Source organism: Cetorhinus maximus, chromosome 2, assembly GCF_964194155.1.
Source record: "Cetorhinus maximus chromosome 2, sCetMax3.hap1.1, whole genome shotgun sequence".
In the NCBI taxonomy this organism is placed as follows: Eukaryota; Metazoa; Chordata; class Chondrichthyes; order Lamniformes; family Cetorhinidae; genus Cetorhinus; species Cetorhinus maximus.
The window spans coordinates 82294943-82314792 of record NC_135880.1 but is presented as its reverse complement, the minus strand read 5'-3'; positions in this window follow the sequence as shown (position 1 = coordinate 82314792).

Sequence of the window (19850 nt, the reverse complement as noted above, 5' to 3'; positions counted from 1 at the left end):
ATCTCCAGCATTCCGATGGTCTGCTCCACCAGCTGTGAGCTGTTGCCTGAGCCTCATTACACCGTCGCTCTGCTGCAGCCTGAGGCCACTGCATGGGTGTCATCAGCCATGGCCTCTGCTTGTCCCCAAGGAGGCAACCCTGCAGCCTCTGTGGACCCTGGAAGACTGCAGGGATCTGCGAGCGACTCAGGATATAGGTGTCGTGCACACGCCCTGGAAACCATGTGTACACCTGCAGGATGTGTTTCTGGTGCTCACATACCAGCTGCACGTTCAGTGGCTGAAGTCCACTGAGTGTAGCGATGGAGACCTGAGCACCACATGAGTGCAGTCGATTGCACCCTGCACCTGTGGGAATCCCGAGATCAGGGCAAATCCAATGGCCCTTGCATCCTGGTTGTCCCAGTCCTGGGTGAAATGCCAAAAGTTGTGTACCATGGAGAAGATGGCATCCGTGAGCTCACGGGTGCATTTGTGGGTGGCGGATTGTGAAATCCCACACAGGTCACCTGTGAAGCCCTGAAAGGAGCCACTGGCATAGAAATTGAGTGCCGCAGTCACTTTCACAGCCACTGGCAGTGGATGCCATCCATGTCCCCTTGGCACCAAGTCCTGCAGTAAGAGGCCGATGTGAGCCACCAGATCCCCAGCTATGCGCAGTTGTCAGCGACACTGGTTCTCAGTCATCTGCAGGAATGGCAGGCGGCGTCTATAGACCCTGGGTGTCGCTCGGCGCCGACCAGCCACGGCTCACTGTCGCTCCTGGGCAGCATGTGCGGGAACTCCTGCTGCTCCTTCTTGATGAGGTTCTTGCTCCTGCCTTTGTGCAGCCAGGTGCTTCAGTTGCTCTCTCCTCCATCGTCTACAGTCTCTGTCGGCCATCAGGCATACAGCTAGGTTACCAGGGTCCATGATCCTGACATGGTCCTCCTGCAGCATGAAAGAGAGAGAGATGTGGTTATCATGGCTGTACTTAGCACCTTTCCTGGCCCTGTGTGACCGCCCCTTAATGCTTCCCGGAGAGTGCTGATCACCCCTCGGATGGCCAGAGATCAGTGCACTGCATGGCTGCCCTGTCAACCTGCGACATGGGAGACACTGGTCCAAACCAGGATGCTGAGATTGCAAGGGGCTGTGAGCACCTCCAGCAGTGACTGCTACATGACCAGCGTTGGCGAGGAGATTGTATAATGTGTGCAGTCCAACTGCTCCGCAGTCCAATAAAGTGGTGGCGGACTCGAAGTCTGTGCCGGGGGTGGGGGGTGGGGGGGGGGGCGGTGGGGCGGTGGGGTGGCGGGTGAGGTATGGAGCGCTTGGTGGCCCATTCGTGCCTCTGTGGTGCTTGCATGGGTGGGCAGGCTAGGAGCCTGACCCCAATCATATCGCTGTGGCTGTGCCTGATCTGTTTTTTTTGCAGAGGCATGGTCAGTTTATACCCTGCCCCCCAACTCGGTTGCCTGTGCGTGGGATGCAGCGCCAGGGCTGTACTTGACCTCCCCCCCCCAACCTCAGCAGTCGCCTCCGAGGGTGGCCAGCACTTGCCCCCAGATGCCTCCGCCCCTCAGCAATCACCTGCGTGGCCAGGCATCAGTTTCCCCCATCCCCCGGCTCCCCTGAGGCCAGTAAACAACGGGCGAGCTGTGGAGAACGCTGCTGCTCACTCAACTCAGTTCCCCCAAAGTGAAGGCTGCCAAGTGCACGTCACCTGTGTGCTATTGTGAAACATGTCGGCATGCTTTCCCGCTGACATGGATGGACGATACAGCGGAGTTTCAAGAGCCTGGTGGGATGGCCTTTTAATTATATGCTAATGTATTACAATTGGCTCCTCCCCTGACCAATGGCAGCAAACATGGCCCACTGATGGTGGGCTGAGTGGACGACTGCGACCTGCTTCCATGCCGTCGTGAAGCAGGTCGCACCATATTTCCCGCAAACAACACCGATCAGTGGGCTCGGAAAATTCCGCCTATTATATAGGGGTGATTTCAAGTGGAATGGGCAGTGGGCAGCTGGTGGGCAGAGTGGTCACATTGCCTGTCTAACAAAACTAGTGAGAGGCTCAAACTATATTGATGGTCCATCTATACATATGGAAGCAATAAACTACCAGCATAATCTGAGTGCTGATCGGCATCTTGCCATTCTGAAGGAGTTGGTAAAGAGGGGTCGTGAGAGTGGCATGCAATAACCTTAGGGCCAGTGAAAAGGAAAAAACAGTTCAGACCAGCACTCTTATTTCCCAATGTTGCTGGTGTTCCATTTTAAGGTATACAAGACCAGTTTGGATCAGTATTCTTATTTTCCAGTTTTTACTGTTTTTTCCTCCTGGGAAGCAAATTAACACGCGTGGATTTTTATCGAGGCACAGGAAGAGCAATGATTCTCATCCTGTGCTAAAAAACCCTCAACAAACCTATTTTTTAAAGACTCCCTGGACAGCCTCCAGTGATCTCTTTAAGGAATGCTGACTGTGCCTGTTTTCCACTTATGGGCACTGAGCAGATTGGGCACTGTGGAGGTGCCACACTGTCACAAACCAAAAATAAAATCGGAATGCTTTCCACAGCGTAGAACACTGATTTGCTGGCCATTTATTTTCACTAAGATTGCTCGTCAACTTTATCTTGGCCTGCTCGAAAATGGTAGCAAGCAGGCCTGGCCCAGAAGGTGTTGGTGTTAGTTTGCGATTTAAGGTCTGATCTGATCCCATTCTCTCTGATAATTGGCAGTAAAGAGGCCAAAATAGGTGCCTTAATTGCAGAGCATAATTAAAGCACAACTGTGGTTGAGTTTGTAGCATGTTTTGAGAACAATTGGAAATCCTGAACTTGCACATTGCCTGTGGTGCAGAATTATTATTGATGTAAGAAGTTTATCTCTGTACTACAAACTATGAACTGTCTGAAGAGTGTGTTATTTATCTTCTCCAATACAGTTAATAAGTTGCTGTGTGCATCCTTTGAGCCTGCTGACACATCTCAAACAAGTGCACTGAATCATCAGTCAACTACCCCACAACTTCAGTACCAGAACTATTGGGATCAGTGTCACAATTGTCACAATTGGCTTCGTGGCTGCATTCAGTGTTCTCATCCTGATCGCTTGAGAGATTTCTTGCTTCAGTAAAGATTTTGGATTGAATCTTTATGTTTCTTTGTAATTTTACAGTTAAAAATTGACAAATGATTTTTTTTTAAAGTACTTTGCTCTCACTTACCAGCTGAAGATTTCCGAGTCCCCATTGTCTATAATTGTACAATTCTGTCCCTCTTCAATTTAGACTGCTCTTTGTTCCATTTGGCACAAATAACCTTGAGGCCTCCATCATATGTCAAATCTTGCTGGAGCAGTCCTGTCTATTTCACTTCCATACACTATCTACTGTTTGTTGCCAGCCAGCTATTACATGAAGTACTGAAGAACCATTCTACCCCCGTCAAAGATAAGGTTCCATATTGGTTATTTAAATACAATGTTCAGTTTTATCATGACCAATGTAGATTAAAAATTCCTTATGCATCATCAGTATTATGTGTTCTCATTTTAATAATTAAAATGACACTGTAGCATAGTTATTTATATAGAATTTACTGTACAAAAACAGGCCATTCACCTCAACTGGCCCATGTCGGTGTTTATTCTCAACATGAGCCTCCTCCTATTTCATCTAACCCTATCAACATAGCTTTCCAATCCTTCCTCCTGAATGTGTTTGTCTAGCTTTCCTTTAAAGGCATATGTGCTAACCAGCTCTACTAGCTGTTGAGGTGCTGAGATCCACATTTAATTACATAAGAACACAAATAGGAGCAGAGGTAGTCCGTGTGACCCTTTGAAAGCTATTCTGCCATTCAGGAATATCATGGTTTATCTTCCAGCTTAATTTGGTCTTCCCACACAATCTCCACATCCTTTGATTTCCTTCGTATTCAAAAATCTATCGACTTCTGAATGTCCACAGCTCTCTAGAGAATTCTAAAGATTCATAACCTTTAGAGTGAAGAAATTTCTCCTGATCTCGGTCCTATCTGACCGATCTCTTATTCTTAGACTGTAACCCTTAGTTCTAGTTTTCCCAGCCTGGGAAAACATCCTTCCAGTTTCTGCCCTCGGCTCCTCTGCTATCATGCCTTTGTTTTCTCTATGCTTGATTATTCCAATGGACTCCTGACTGACCTCCCATAATTCTACCCTCTATAAACTTGAGGTCATCTGAAACACTGCTGTCTGTGATTTACTTGCATCCAGTCCCATTCCATTACCCCCACTGCTCACTGACCTACGTTGGTCCTGGTAAAATATCGCATCGATTTTAAAATTCCCATACTTGTTTTCAAATCCTTCCACAGCCTCAACCGTCCTTATCTCTGTAATCTCTTCCAGCCCCACAGCGCTCCAAGACATCTGCACTGATCTAATTCTAGTCTCTTGAGCATCCCGATTTTAATCACGATTGGTGGCTGTGTCTTCAGCTGCCTAGGCTCTAAACTCTAGAATTACTTCCCTCATTCTCTCCACCTCTTTCCCCATGTTTCCTTCTTTAAGGTGTTTCTTAAAACTTACTCCTGATCAAGTTATTTTTGGCATCAACCCAAATATTTCCTTGTGTGGCGCACTGTCAAATTTTGCTTTAGAAAGCGCCTGTAAGGTGCCTTGGAATGTTTTATTATGCTAAAGACGCTATATAAATACAAGTTATTGTTGTTGTAAAGAAAAAAGCCTGAACTCGTTCAATGTTCCCTGATTGGTATCACCTCCCAGTTCAGGTATCATACTTCTAATTCTTTTTTGAAACTTTCCTTGTGCTTCTAGTCTTTTATTATAATATGGAGATCAAAACTGCTCACAAAACCCTAAGTGTGGTCTTACACAAGCATACCATAACTTTTCTGCTTTTCAACTCTATCGCTCCAGAAATAAACAGGCAATCCTTTGGTTCTTTTTAATAATCTTATTAACCTGTCACTACTTACAGTGATTTGTGTTTCTGTATCCCTGGATCCTTTTGCACCTCCACCCAATTCAGGCTTTTATTTTCCAAGAAGTAAGAAGTCTCTTTATTCTTCCGATAAAATGCAACACATCAAATCCTGTCGTCATCCACAAATTTTTAAATTGCACTTCCAATTCCAGAGTCCAGGTCGTTTATATAAATGGTAAACAACAGTGATCTCAGCGTCAATCTTTGTGGAACACTACCTGCTATCTTTTGCAACTCTGAGCAACTACCCGTAAGCCCGATTCATTGTTTTCTGTTTTGTAGTTAGCTTGCTATCTATTCTGCTACTTGTCCTGCGACTCCACATGCTCTGACCTTGAGTTTACTTTATGGTATCTTATCAAAGGCCTTTTGTCTATCCAAATATAATTCATATAATACGTTATCCTTGCACAATTTTCCTGTTACCTCTTCAAAGAATTCAATAAGGTTAATCAAGTATGACCTCTCCTTTTGAAATCTGTATGGACTATTCATTATTTTTATGGTTTCTAGATGTTTTCCTGTTACACTGTGGAATAAAGGTTCCATTGTCTTTCCTATCACCAATGTTAACCTAACTGGTTGATAGTTACTCTGGGCAGGATTTTCCCTTCGTTGGGCGGCCACGACCATGCCACACACTGACAGCTCCCTGAGGGCACAGAACTGCCTTAGAGAGCTGAAGATTTGGACCAAGAAAAATAAAGCTTTATTAAAGGATATAAACATGACCCCACATGTGACTCAGTCACATGTTTAAAATGAAGTGGAATTTTGTTTTACCATTGGAAACCTCATCTCGCCCGTGGATGAGGTTTTGTAAAAAAATGCCAAGTCTGCCTGGCCTATTTGCCCGCCTGCCAACTGAACGGTTGAGTGGGCAGTGAAAAATAGAACTTAATTAATACTTTAAGGGCCTTAAGAGGCCTCTTAATTGTCGGCGGGCACGCTGCCGATTCTCGTGCATGCCCGCCGGCTGAAAGATCGTGAGAGTGCGCAATGGCGCAGGGCGCTCATCCAACGTCATTGCGAGGGATTTTACGCCCAATCAGTCTGGTGCATGCCCACCCAACTGACGTACAATCCTGCCCTTGAACTTGTTCCATCTTCCTTCTAAAGTATAAGAATCACATTAGCTGCCCACCAGTCGTCTGGCACCATTCCTGTTTCTAGTGAATATTTTATATATATGTTTTTGTGTTTTGGGTCATCGGGTTCACTTTGTCCGGCCCTTGATATCTACATGCTAGCTGGTGCTTGAAACAATAAAGGCAAAGAGATCAATTAACTGAACAAACACTGGTGGTTTACTCAAACTAAGAACAGAGCACTAACACAATGTATGGTTCATCAATCACCTCCAGCTCTAAACTTACAGTTACCAAAGTAGCCCACGCTGTGTAGTGATTGGTCGATACAGTCACGTGGTCAATTAACTACATTCTTTTAAAGGTACATAGCACTCCGCTTTACCACATCCCGCCCCCTTTACTTGAAGGTACAATTGACAAGCATCAACATCCCAATTATTTACATGAATAACTATTTACAAGGCAAGTCTCTCAGGAGGCTTCATCAGACGTGTTGAACACCGTTGCTCAATAACCTCGGCTGGCTTTTCCGAGACCCCCTTCTCAGGGGTCCACTGTCTGCCAGACTCTTCAGTGGAAGTGGGCAAATTTGAGTCTTTGACCCTGTCAACAGGCCCCTCCGGTGCTTCCAAATCATGTGACATTTCTTTCATGTGCGGTGCAGACTCAAATGCAAATGGTGACTGCATTCCTTCTTGTGGGACTGTCTCTCTTTTCTGGAGATGATCCACATGCCATCTAATTATTCGGCCATTTACCAACTCATTATAGGAGAGAGGTCCTGTCACTGCACTCACTTCGCATAATAGCCAACTGGACCCATCTCCAAAGTTCTTCACAAGAACTGTGTATCCTACCGTGAAATTTCTTTCGTGATTATGGCCATCATGCCTAGTCTTTTGGGCCTCTCTCTCCACCCTCTCCCCTAAATGCAGCCTGATAAACGTTAGACGGATGTGGAGATGTCTCTTCATTAGTAATTTAGCAGGGGCAATACTGGTGGTCGTGTGTGGCATTGTCTGGTATGCGAACGGGAACCATGACAACCTGGTGCTGATGGAATCCCCATCCAGCTTTTTCATCCCAGACTTAAAAGTTTGCATCGCCCGCTCAGCCAAACCATTGAAGGTGGGGTGGTAAGGCGAGGTTTTGAGATGAGTTATTCTGTTGAGGGTTGCAAACTTGTGGAACTCCCCACTGGTAAATGCAGTCCTGTTTACCGACACGAGCACCTCTGGTAACCCGTACACTGCAAAGCTCTGTTGCAAATTATCTATGGTGGCAGCAGATGTAGGTGACCAGACTTCGTAGACATCCATCCACTTGGAGTGGGCATCTATTAGTAAAAGGAACATTGTGCCCAAGAAGGGCCCCACGTAATCGACAATGGAGATGGACCCATGGCCACTCTGGCCATTCCCAGGGGTGCAATGGTGCTAAGTGGGGTAGCTTATGTACTTGCTGGCATTGAAGACAACAGTTGACTAGGGTTCGATGTCTGCATCCATCCCTCACCACCACAAGTAGCTGTGCACAAGCATCAGCATCCTACAAATGCCAAGGTGAGCACTATGTAATTTGGCCAGTAATAGTCTTTGCCCTCTTGGGGGCAGAATAACCCTTGCTCCCCCGAGCAACACGCCGTCCTGGCAGGTGAGCTCATATCTGCGATTGAAATAGGGCTTCATGTCATCAGACTTTGGCTGTCCTGACCATCCATTCAAGACCTGCTCCCGGACATGAGATAAAAGTGGATCTCGACTTGTCCACTGACAGATTTGATTGGCCTGGACAGGGGAGGAATACAAAAAATTTAGTACTAAGACAAGTTCCTGGGGAATTGGAACCTTCACGTTGTTATCTGGCAGGGGGAGACAGTTCAGCGCGTCAGCATGTGCAGTCTGGCTTTCTGATTGGTGAATAAAAGTTTATTAGTGAGCAGCCAGTATCAGTGCCCACCTCTGGATGCGAGCAGATGCGATGGGGGGTATCGCCTTATCCTGTCCAAATAATCCCAGTAGAGGCTCATGGTCAGATGTAATGTGAAAATGGTGACTGTGAAGGTATTGATAGAGCTTCTGAACATCAAACACAACAGACATGTCCTCCTTTTCAATTTGAGAATATCTTCGCTCTGCAGCACTGAGCGTGCGAGATGTATCACCAATGGGTCCTTCGGAGCCATCCGCTATCCGATATGAAAGTACAGCCCCTACTCCATAAGGGGATGTGTCGCAAGTTAAAATCAATTTTTTCTTTGGATCAAAGTGAACCAGTAGGGCCGACGATCTTACCAATTGCTTTACCTTCAGAAACACATCCTGGTGCAGAGCTTGCCAAATCCATTGATAGTTTTTCTTAAGCAATGCGTACAACAGAGCCAGTACGGCTGATATATTTGTGAGAAATCGGCCATTGTAGTTTATCATGCCTAAGACGGCCTGTAGTTCTGTCGTGTTTCTCGGTGCAGGTGCCTTGCGAATAGCCTTGGCCTTTTCTTCCATGGGATGCAGGCCCTGAACATCGACCTTATGGCCCAAGTAAACTGCCTCCTTGGCTTAGAAAAGACATTTTTCTCGCTACAAGTGCACCCCCGTTTGTGAGGAGCATTTCAGCACCTCCTCCAAATTAGCTAAGTGTTCTTCGTCAGTTAGTAAGACATCATCCAGATAAACAACAACATGGGGCAGTCCCTGAAGCAGATTTTCCATGGTATGCTGGAAAATAGCACACGCCGATGAGACCCCAAAGAGTAGTCGAGTATATTGATACAATCCTAGATGTGTATTGATGGTCATGAATTCCCTAGAGCCTTCTTCCCACTCTATCTGCTGGTAGGCACGGCGCATGTTGAATTTTGAATATGTGCTGACCCCTGCCAATTTCGAATATAATTCGTCAATCTTCGGTATCGGGTGTCTATCAAGTTTGGTCACTCTGTTTACAGTTAACTTAGAGTCACCGCATAAGTGAACACTTTGGTCTGGCCTCAGTACGGGTACTATGGGTGCCGCACACTCGGAAAATTGCACTGGTTGTAAGATATACAACTTTTCCAGCCCACTTATCTCGGTCTCAACCATGTCCGTAGAGCATAAGGGACTGGTCCGGCTCTGATAAATATAGGGGTTGCATTAGGGTTTACGTGGGTTTTGGCTTGTCGCCCACAAATCCTTCCTAGCTTATCACTGAAAATGGAAGCTGTGGTAAAGTGAGGTACCCTGTCCCTTTAAGAGAATGCAAGTGGCAGCACTGACAAATCAGTGTACAGCGCGGGCAACTGGGAACTGTAAGTTTAGTTCTGAAGGCTTCTGAGTGAGCACGTATGATCTGGTGCTCTGCCCTTGTCTTAATAAACCATCGCTGTTTATTCTTACATCAGTCTCTCCCCATTATTAATTGCAAACGGCAACTGAAGAGAACATAGGGAGGCGTGCAGTTAGAGTTTGGTTGGCCAACAAAATCATTTATACAAGGCATAAAAGTGGCGACGAAGATAAAGAACAAAAGAAAATAAATTTTAAGGCGGGTGAGCAAAACATTGGAAAGAGCATCCTTGCTTATTCTGTTAAACAGGCGACAGCCAGCAATCAGAGCAGAAAGCAGTGCTGCAGTTTAAAACTAAAAAAAAACCCTGCAGAATCACAATCATGGGGATCCAGTCAAAACTCAAAAAACTGTGAAACCCAGCAGAGAAAAGCTAACAGCTGTAGAGACAGAGTAAAAAAAAAGTTGCTGCTCTTAAAGCGGCAATACATTTAAAAGGGTAAATACATGAAAAGTGGCTATGGACAGAAAATTATAAGATATCTTAGAGAGAGGGTGACTCTGTGCTATCATTACCTGGAAGGCCAATCGGAGTGCAACCCCCTTGCAGTTGTTCATGATGCCACAGTTCGGGCATGTCGACCCATTCGACCCCATTTCAGATGACTGGTCTCAGTATGTTGAACGCCTGGCTTTTTTTTTTACTGCTAACGACATCGTGGGGGAGGAGAAGAAGAGGTCGATTCCTTTGTCCTCATGCAGGAGCAAAATGTACGGACTGATCCGCAGCCTTACATCACCTAGCGCCCCAAATTCGAAGACTTTTGATGAGTTAATAAAAATTGTACAGAGCCACCTGAGACCAAAGCCCTCAGTTACCATGAACAAAAACAAAAATACCTGAAAAAACTCAGCAGGTCTGACAGCATCTGTGGAGAGGGATACAGTTGACGTTTCAAGTCCATATGACCCTTCATCAGAACCCTCGGTTACCATGCAGCGTTTCAAATTCATTTCAAGGAACAGGCTCCTGGAGGAGACAATGGCTGACTATGTGGCCATTTTAAAGGTATTAACTGAACATTACAAATTCAGAAACCCATTAGTGATATGTTGAGAAACCAGCTGATATGTGGGATTGGAGATGATTATATCCAAAGGCATTTGCTAACTGAACTTAGTCTAGACTTCAGGGAAGCATTAGAATTAGCCACAGCAATGGAGAGTGCTGTTAGAAATTCCAAAGTTATAAAAGAGATACAAAATGGTGCTGTCCATCTGGTCGAGCAAGACAATCCGGCAACAAAAAGCACAAAAACTCCAGACTCCACGGAAAGACAGGAAACACTCTCTAGCTCCAGACCATTGAAAATCAAAGGTATTGCAATGAAAACCTACAAAATGAATGGGAGAAATACATCCAGGCCTCCAGTGAGCGAACGACAACTCAAGCAAGTCGAGTGCTTTTTCTGCCACCGCTATAGCCACATCAGGCAGCACTGCAGAGAAAGGTTAAAACAACATGATAAAGACAGAAGGAAAAATTGTGAAATATGCCTCATGGAAGAGCCAGAAGAAATAGAATCAGACATCCAGTCGCTATATAACCTCAAAGTGGGTAGAGCCGAGCCAATCCAAGTAGTCATTACAGTTAACAGGCAACTCATTAAGATGGAAGTTGATATGGGAGCGTCGATGTCCATACGTTTAGATATCTGAGTAAAGGAACCCATGCTTTGAAGTTAAAAGTTTCAGACAAAAAGCTGAGGACATACACGGGCGAAGAAATAAGACTGAAAGGGTTATGTCAAGTCTCGGCGATGTATAGAGATCAGTCTGACAGGTTGCCCTTGTTAGTGGGAGCTGGAGAGGGCCCCAGCTTAATAGGCTGCAGCTGGCTGGAAAAGATTAAATTGTAATGGGCTGCATTTTTTCAAATTACAACATAAGACTTACAGGAATTGTTGCAAAAGTATGCTTCCGTTTTCAACGACGAGTTAGGAAGGGTTCGAGGGCTACAAGCCAAGATCCATGTACACCCAAACGTAACACCCAGATTTATAAGAGCCAGGCCAGTCCCTTATGCTCCATGAGACAAAGTTGAAAACGAACTGGACAGACTAGAAAAATTGGGCATCCTACAACCAATGCAATTTTCTGAGTGGGCGGCACCCTGAACTGAAGCCGGACCAAAGCGTGCGTTTATTTGGTGGCTATAAACTAACTATCAATAAGGTGGCCAAACTTGATAGGCACCCAATACCCAAGATTGAGGAATTGTATTTGAAGTTGGTAGGAGGCACCACATGTTCGAAATTAGACATGAGCCATGTCTACCAGCAGGTAGAGTTGGAAAAGGACTCTAGGGAATTCGTCACCATTAATACTCACTGAGGATTGTATCAATACACATGGCTACCCTTTGGAGCCCCCACGGTGTGTGCTATTTTCCAAAGAACAATGGAAAACTTGCTCCAAGGATGGCCCCATGTTATCGTTTACTTAGATGACGTATTGGCCACGGGAATGACCGACGATGAACACTTAGCAAATCTAGAAGAGGTGCTCAAACACTTTGCACAAGCGGAGGTACGTTTAAAACGAGAGGTGTCTGTTCCAAGCTAAGGAGGTCGATGCACAGGGCCTGCATCCTGTGGAAGAAAAGGTCCAGGCCATTCACAAGGCACCTGCCCCGAGAAATACCACAGAGCTTAAGGCCTTCTTAGGCATGGTAAACTACTATGGCCAATTCCTCCCAAACCTCTCGACTGTGCTGGCCACATTGTATGGCCTGCTTAAGAAGAACCAGAAATGGATTTGGAAAGCCCTGCACCAGGATACCTTCCTGAAAATGAAGCGATTGTTAAGATTGTTGGCCTTGTTGGTCCACTTTGACCCAAAGAAGGAATTAATTTTAACATGTGATGCGTCCCCTTATGGAATAGGGGCTGTCCTTTCACATCGGATGGCGGATGGCTCTGAGTGACCCATTGGTTGTGCATCTCGCACGCTCAGTTTCGCAGAGCGACAAGATTCACAGATTGAAAAGGAGGGCTTATCTAATGTGTTCAGTGTCCAGAAGTTACATCAATATCTCCAAGGTCACCATTTCCATATTATAATTGACCACAAGCCCTACTGGGATTATTTGGAGAAGATAAGGCGATAGCCCCATTCGCATTGGCTCGTATCCAGGGACGGGCACTAATATTAGCCACCTATGAATACACTTTTGTTCACCGTTCGAGAACTCAAATCCCACATGCCGACGCACTAAGCTGCCATCCCTTGCCAGCTAAAAATGGGGAGTCTATGATTCCCCAGGAACTGGTCTTAGTGCTAAATTTTCTGGACTACGCCCCTGTTCAGACCAGACCAATCCGTGAGTGGACAAGCCGGGACCCACTATTGTCTAACATCCGGGAGCAGGTCTTGAATGGTTGGTCAGGTGGAAATCCGAGGAGATGAAGCCCTATTCTGATCGCAAATATGAACTGTCCTGCCAGGACGGCATAATACTCTGAGGAGCAAGAGTTATCGGCAGTTATTAGCCGAGCTACATAGCACTCACTCAGGAATTAGCAGAATGAAGATGCTCGCATGCCAAGCATGGACTTGGATATAGAAACCCTGGTCAAAAGCTGTCCTCAATGCCAGCAGGTGCAAAACCTCCCCCCCTTAGCTCCATTGCACCCATGGGAATGGCCGGGGTGGCCATGGGTGCGCCTGCGTGTTGATTATGTGGGACTCTTCTTGGGCACAATGTTCCTTTTACTGATTGACTCCCGCTCCAAATGGATGGATATCTATGAAGTCCGGTCTCCCACGTCGGCCACCACCATAGACTATTTGCGGCAGAGTTTTGCAGTGCATGGGTTGCCAGAGGTCCTCATGTTCAACAACGGACCGTTTTTACCAGCAGGGATTTCCACAGGTTCACGACCCTGAATAGCATTACCCATATCACCCTACCTCACCCTACCTCCCAACATCAAACTGCATGGCTGAGCGGTCAGTCCAAACCCTTAAATCCGGGATGAAAAAGATGGGAGGGGATTCCATCAGCGCAAGATTGTCCCGGTTCTTGTTCGCATACCGGACCACGCCATACGTGATGACCAGCATTGCCCCTGCAGAGCTACTAATGAAGAGACGCCTGACCTGGCCTGACCCTTGTGTGGTCAAATTTAGAGGGGAGAGTGGAGAAAAGCCAAAAGGCACAGAAGACCAGGCATGATGGTCATGGCCGTGAAAGAACTGTCATGGTGGGAGTTGCAGTCCTCGTGAAGAACTTTGGAGGTGGGCCCAATTGGCTGTTAGGCAAGGTGAGTGCAGTAACTGGGCCCCTCTCCTATAATGTATCAGTAAATGTCTGAATATTTAGATGACCCGTGGATCATCTCCACAAAAGAACACCAGTCCCACAAGAAGAAATGCAGTCTTCATCTATGCTTGAGTTTGTGCCGCATGTAGAGGACAGGTCACACAATTTGGAAGCACCGGTGGGGCCTGTGGAACCCGAGGGGGTTGGGGAGACAAACCTGCCAATTCCCACTGAGGAACCTAGTGGACAACTGTCCCCTGAAAAGGAGGTCTTGGAAACACCAGCCGAGGTTGTTGGGCTATGACCTTCAACCCGTTGAAGAGGGCCTCCTGAAAGACTTGACCTGTAAATAGTTATTGTGTAAATAGTTAATGTGTTTTAAGCTTGTTAGCTGTATTTTTAAGTAAAGGGGGAAGGATGTGGTAAAGTGAGGTACCCTGTCCCTTTAAGCAAATGCAAGTGTACTGATCATGTGACAGCACTGACGAATCACTGTACAGCTTGGCCAACTGAGAACTGTAAGTCTAGTTCTGGAAGTTTCTGAGTGAGCACGTATGATCTGGTGCTCTGTCCTATGCCTCAATAAACCATCACTGTTTATTCTTACATCAGTCTCTCCCCTTCACTGATTGCAAGCAGCAACTGAAGAGAACATAGGAACGTGTGCAGTTAGTTTGGTTTGCCAACGAACTCATTTACCCAAGATATAAAAGAAACTTATTTTTGTAACAATTCCTGTAAGTTTCTGAAAAATCTCGGCACATTGCAATTTAATCATTTTGAGCCAGTTGCGACCAATTAAACTGAGGTCTGCCCCAGCCACTACTATAAGGGGTAAATTTGCAGACTGATCCCCATACTGCACCAGGACTTGACATATCCTTTTCACTCTTATATTTTTACCCATATATGTTTTTAATTTAGTGCCTGATTCTTTCAAACTTAAAGGATGGACTCCTTTATTCAAGAATTTGAACATATGTTCTCCTATGACAAACGTTGATGCCACAGTATTGACCTCCATCTTGATGGGTTGTTCACTGACTCCAATAACTACCTAGATTGGCTCAGTTCTACCCACTTTCAGATTGTATAATGAATAGATGTCAGATCCTGCTTCCTCAGGTTCTTCAATGTGACAGATTTCACAATTTCTACCTTTGTTTTTCAAATGCTGTCTCAGCTTATCTTTACAGTGCAGCTTATCTGACCATTGCAGTGGCAGAAAAAGCATTTGATATTTCTGAACTGTCGATCACCTGCAGGCTGCTTGGATGCATTTCTCTCATTAATGTCATTGGTTTTCACTGCAGCACTGTAGTCCTTCAATGGTCTGTACATAGTGGGCATTTCCCGACTTTCTGCGACATCTGACGTATCAGTGCATTTCGTTACTGGTCCACCCCGCCCTACAAGATGGACGGCACCATTTTGTGTATCTTTTATTGCCTCCAAGTCTCTAATAGCGCTCTCCATGGCTGCTGCCAATTCTAAAGCCTTACTGAAGTCTAGATTAGTTTCAGATAACAATCGCGTTTGAATAGCATCCTCCCCGATTCCGCATATCAATCGGTCTCTCAACATGTCATTAATTGAAGTTCCGAACTCACAATATTCCGTCAATTCCTTTAAAGCAGCGGTTGTCTCTCCTGGAAGCCTATTCCTCGAATTAAAATGCTGCATAGTGACTGAGTGTTTTGGCTTCAGGTGGTTTTTTACAATATTTACTAACTTGGTGAAAGTCTTCACATCGGGGCTGTTAAGTGACGTGAGGCTGCAGATCAGCCCATACGTTTCACTCCCACATGCAGACAAAAGAATCATCCTCTTCTTGTCCTCCCCTGCAGTGTTGTTAGGCATTTGACGTAATGAGACCAGTCATCGGAAACGGGGTTGAATGGTTCAAGTTGCCAAAAACGCGGCATACTCGATGACTGTGGAGACTGCTCTTTCAAACAACTTTCAAGGTAGTGGCGAAGTAACATAGCTGGCTTACCGTGGCTTTCTTGATCGCGGTCAATTGATCCGGTTTATCCTCGTCGCCAGTTTTATGTTTTGGGTTATCAGGTTCGCTTTGTCCGGGGAACGTGAGCTACACCCTTGATATCTACACACTAGCTGGTGCTTGAAACAATATAGGCAGAGAGACCGATTAACTGAACAACACTGGTGGTTTATTCGAACTAAGAACAGAGCACTAAGACCATGTGTGCTTCTTCAGTCACCTCCACCTCCAGACTTACAGTTACCAACATAGCCCACGCTGTATAGCAATTGGTTGATACAGTCACGTGGTCAATTAGCTACATTCCCTTAAAGGTACATAGCACTCCACTTTACCACATATGTAATAGTGCCTTAGTTATCTCTTGCACACATTTTACAAAATATGTGTGCATGCAATTCACGGTTTTAACGTCTCTAGTTTTGAAAAGTTTGATGAGTTTGATGAGTTATCCCCCTTTTTTCTATCTTAAACATGTTTACATATTTTGTGATCGCTTCTTTAATGTAATATCCACATGGTTAGTCTCCTTGGCAAATACTGAGGCAAAGAATCAATTCAATATTTCAACCTTTTCACTGTCATTTTCTGTGAGTTTAACTTTTGCACCTCTAAGTGGCTGTATCCTTATCCTGATTTTTCTTTTCTTGTTTATGCATATGTAGAATACTTCATTATTTATTTTTACATTCCTAGATGATTTAATTTTGTAGTGCTCTAGCTTTCCAAATTGTTTTTTTTAAATTTCTTTCCTTTTCTTTTCTTTATTGTCTATGTCCATAACATATGGAGGCTGGTTAGCTCAGATAGCTAGTGTGTGGATCAGGTTAACAGCAACAGCATGGGGTTCAATCCCTCTTCCAGTTGAGGTAGACTCAGAGCCTGCCTCCTTGACCTACATGTTGTAAAATGCTCTGGTTCGGCAAATAATCACCAAGGACCTACCTTCAGGCAGGGAACTGAAGACATAGGGTGGAATCGTCCCAGATTTGCACTAAATGCGGTGGCGGGCGGCAGAAAAGATGTTTTACCTGCCGGCCGTAATGGCGGCTCTACATGCCGTATCATCCCAATCCCGCCTCATTAATCATGCATTCTCAGGAAACACGCCGTTTGGATGGTTGGCAGGCTCCGGTTCCCCCGCCACGCCTTCACCTCGCTGCTTCATCACGCCAGGCGCCGCATTTAAAGTGCAGCCGCAAGTGCACCTCTCAGTGAGCGGAAATTTCTGGGCCAGCTGGTGTCAGGCATGTTCGGTCGCGTGGGTGGACAATATGGCAAGAAGGCCAAAAATCGTTTTCACGGCGTTGCGAAACCAGTTTGCAATCGTCCACTCAGCCTGTTGATGGCGGGCTGCAATTCCCGTTGTCAGACATCGGGAACCTCATTGTAATACATCTGCTTATCATTATAAGGCCAGCCGACTGGAATCATCCCCCAGCCCCCGCTGGATTGTCCATCCACTTCAGTGGGAAAACGCGCCGGTGCAGGACGCGTCTTGATGAGTGTGACATTTAGAAGTTGGGACTTACCGCCAGGCCCTTGCTTATAACATGGACATCCGAGGGGCAGAAGGTGCTGGAGCTCGACAGCAATGGAACCCTGGAGGAACATCCATGGCATGCTGGGTGGAATCTCATGGACATGGCTCTGCTGTGAAGCAGCTCAGGGAAGGTGGAATGCCACCATTGAGGGTCTGCTCACGATACATGATGGGCAAGGGAGTGAGGAGGAAGTTCCAGCTGTGTTTGGGAGAGAAAGATGAACCAGGGAGAGGAGACCATGGAAAGTTTGGGAGAGGAAGATCTAGGATCAACTGGGAGAAGAAGAGGTGTTGGGGTGTTGAGGTTGGGAGGGGGATCAAAGGTGAAAGGTGTTGGGGGGGAGGTTGGGAGGGGGCAGGGGGCAGAGGGTATGGGGGAGGAGGGAGAACGGGGCGAGAAGATGGCAACTGTGATGGTTTGTGTAAGGGAGGTGGAGGTATAAGGGAAGGAGTTCGGAGGGGAGAGTGAGTGCAGAGAGGGGAAGGAGTCCAGGGGAAGGAAGGAGCTCGGGGGGAGGTAGGAGTGCGGAGAGGGGAGGGTGGAGGAAGAAGTAAAGCTGCTTAAGAGCAAGGAGTCGAGAAAGGGGAAGGACTAAGGGGGAGGGTGTTTGGGGTTTGGGGGGGAAGGAATTCCAATCGGGGGGGGAGGGGTTAGGAGTTCCAAGAGGGGAAGGAGTTCCAAAGGGGTAAGGAGTCCAGAGGGAGCGGGTGGGTGTCCAGGTGAACGTTCAAGAGAGGGCTCTGATGAGTCCATGACTGCCTCCTGAGGAGCAAACTGAGGGTGAGCATGTTACGAGGGAAAAATGAGAATAACAGAGAGTAGAGCGAGGTGGTAGGGTGATAGAGTGAGGGTTCAACGGCATCGGTAGAAGGGATGGTAAGGGTTGTTGGTGGGGACTTGGAGGCAGACAGACCCTGAGGGTGGAAAGGAGGAGATCAGGGAGGTTAATGTGGATAGGGGTGGGATTTTCAGGAAGGAAGGGAATGTGCATGTTCACCTGGACACCCCTGAAAGAAAAGGGTTGTGGCTGGTAGGTCATGGGGGGGTAGGTGGAAGGTGAAGCCAGTGGGTCAACAGTGATGGAGGAAAGGAAATGGGCCAGCGGGGGAGGGGAAAGGATGGGGGAGCGAAAGAAAATCTGTATTACTACCATGCTGGCTAAATCGAAAGTGAAATGAGAGTCGTGGTGGGTGAGATCAGGTGCTACATGGGAGTGTGATCAATGGGTGGGCGGAGATGCAGCTCATCTCAGATGGACAACTGAAAGCAAACCCCAGCAGGCAGCATTGAAAATGCTCAGGACAGTGAGATGAGTGTGATGGAGGAAGGATCTGTGTCTGTGGGAGAGGCTTGCACAAGTCTCTGAAAGACCCTGAGACACAAACACACACACACACACACTCCTCCTTCCAGAATCACTTGTGGCCTGGCTGTGTGCAGCTGAACCTCTAGTGGGGGGAGGACCCACGCAGCCTGTCAATGAAGCTGAAAGACACCATTACACATTATTCAGTGAAAGTGAATATATTTCCAGATTGTAAAATAACAAAATGTGTTCATTGGTACAATCAACTGTCATCAAAATTTCTTAACTTTTGAATGCCTTAAATTTCTAGTTGCTGCCTTGATATTCACAGCAGGGGTGGAGACAGCCTGTGCAATGTTTGGCCCTGTTGCCTCTAATGACTTCGGTGTGGATCCTCTGGAGAGCTGAGGCCTTGAGGGCCCCGGCTTGCTTTGGCTGTACCCCTTTGGACCAGCTGCTCCCTCTGCGGTGACAGAGATGATGTTGAGGGAGTCACAGGCAAAGGGGACTCAGAGGAAGAGGACAGCCTCTGAGATTCCTTAGTAGTGACCCAGGGGTGTCCAGATGCCGCTCCTCCTCCCTTCGGGTGCTCAGGGGCCCCAGCCTGTCTTCTTGAAGGGAAGGAGCACCTGGAGGGATGCTGAGATGCCTTGTATCCCTCTCACTTTGCCACTGCAGGAACTCACCCATTGCTCCCACGACGGAGTGCAGGTCTTCACACGTCTCTGTGTTCTGCTGGGCCAGGGTCTCCATGGCATTCATCATCCTTCCCATGAGACCTCTATACTCACACATTTGGGCACCACTTCATCAAAGAACAGGTGGATGCACTCCTCTGACTCGCATGCCACTCTGGTGAGGGCTTCCAGCAGCTCTGTGTGATGTTCCCCTGCCTTCTGATGACTCTCCAGCATAAGTTGGAAGGCCGAATCCAGTGGTTCATTATCTGACTTGTACCTCACAGATGCCTCTCCCCCAGCAGTCCTCCGAGTGCAGGGAACTCAGCTGAACCTGCCTCCTCCAGCTGTGGACATGTGTCCATGCGGTGACCACTAGCCTGGTCTAGATCTAAGTCCCACCGAGGTGTGTGACTGCGCTGCTGGAAGCTTTGGGTAAGCGCTGTGACGGTCTTACAGGCTGCTTATTTCTAGCTCTTCACTGGAGGAGGAGTCCTCTTGGCTGGAAATGAGGACCTGGATGGAGCTGAGGGACTGGCTGGCTGAGGGTGTCGGTCACTTAGCAGACCTCCCTGTGAACCAAAGTAGAGATAATTAGTGTATGGCAGCAGGGTCAAAAGCAGGAGAGAGAGCATTCACATTTGCGTTGAGA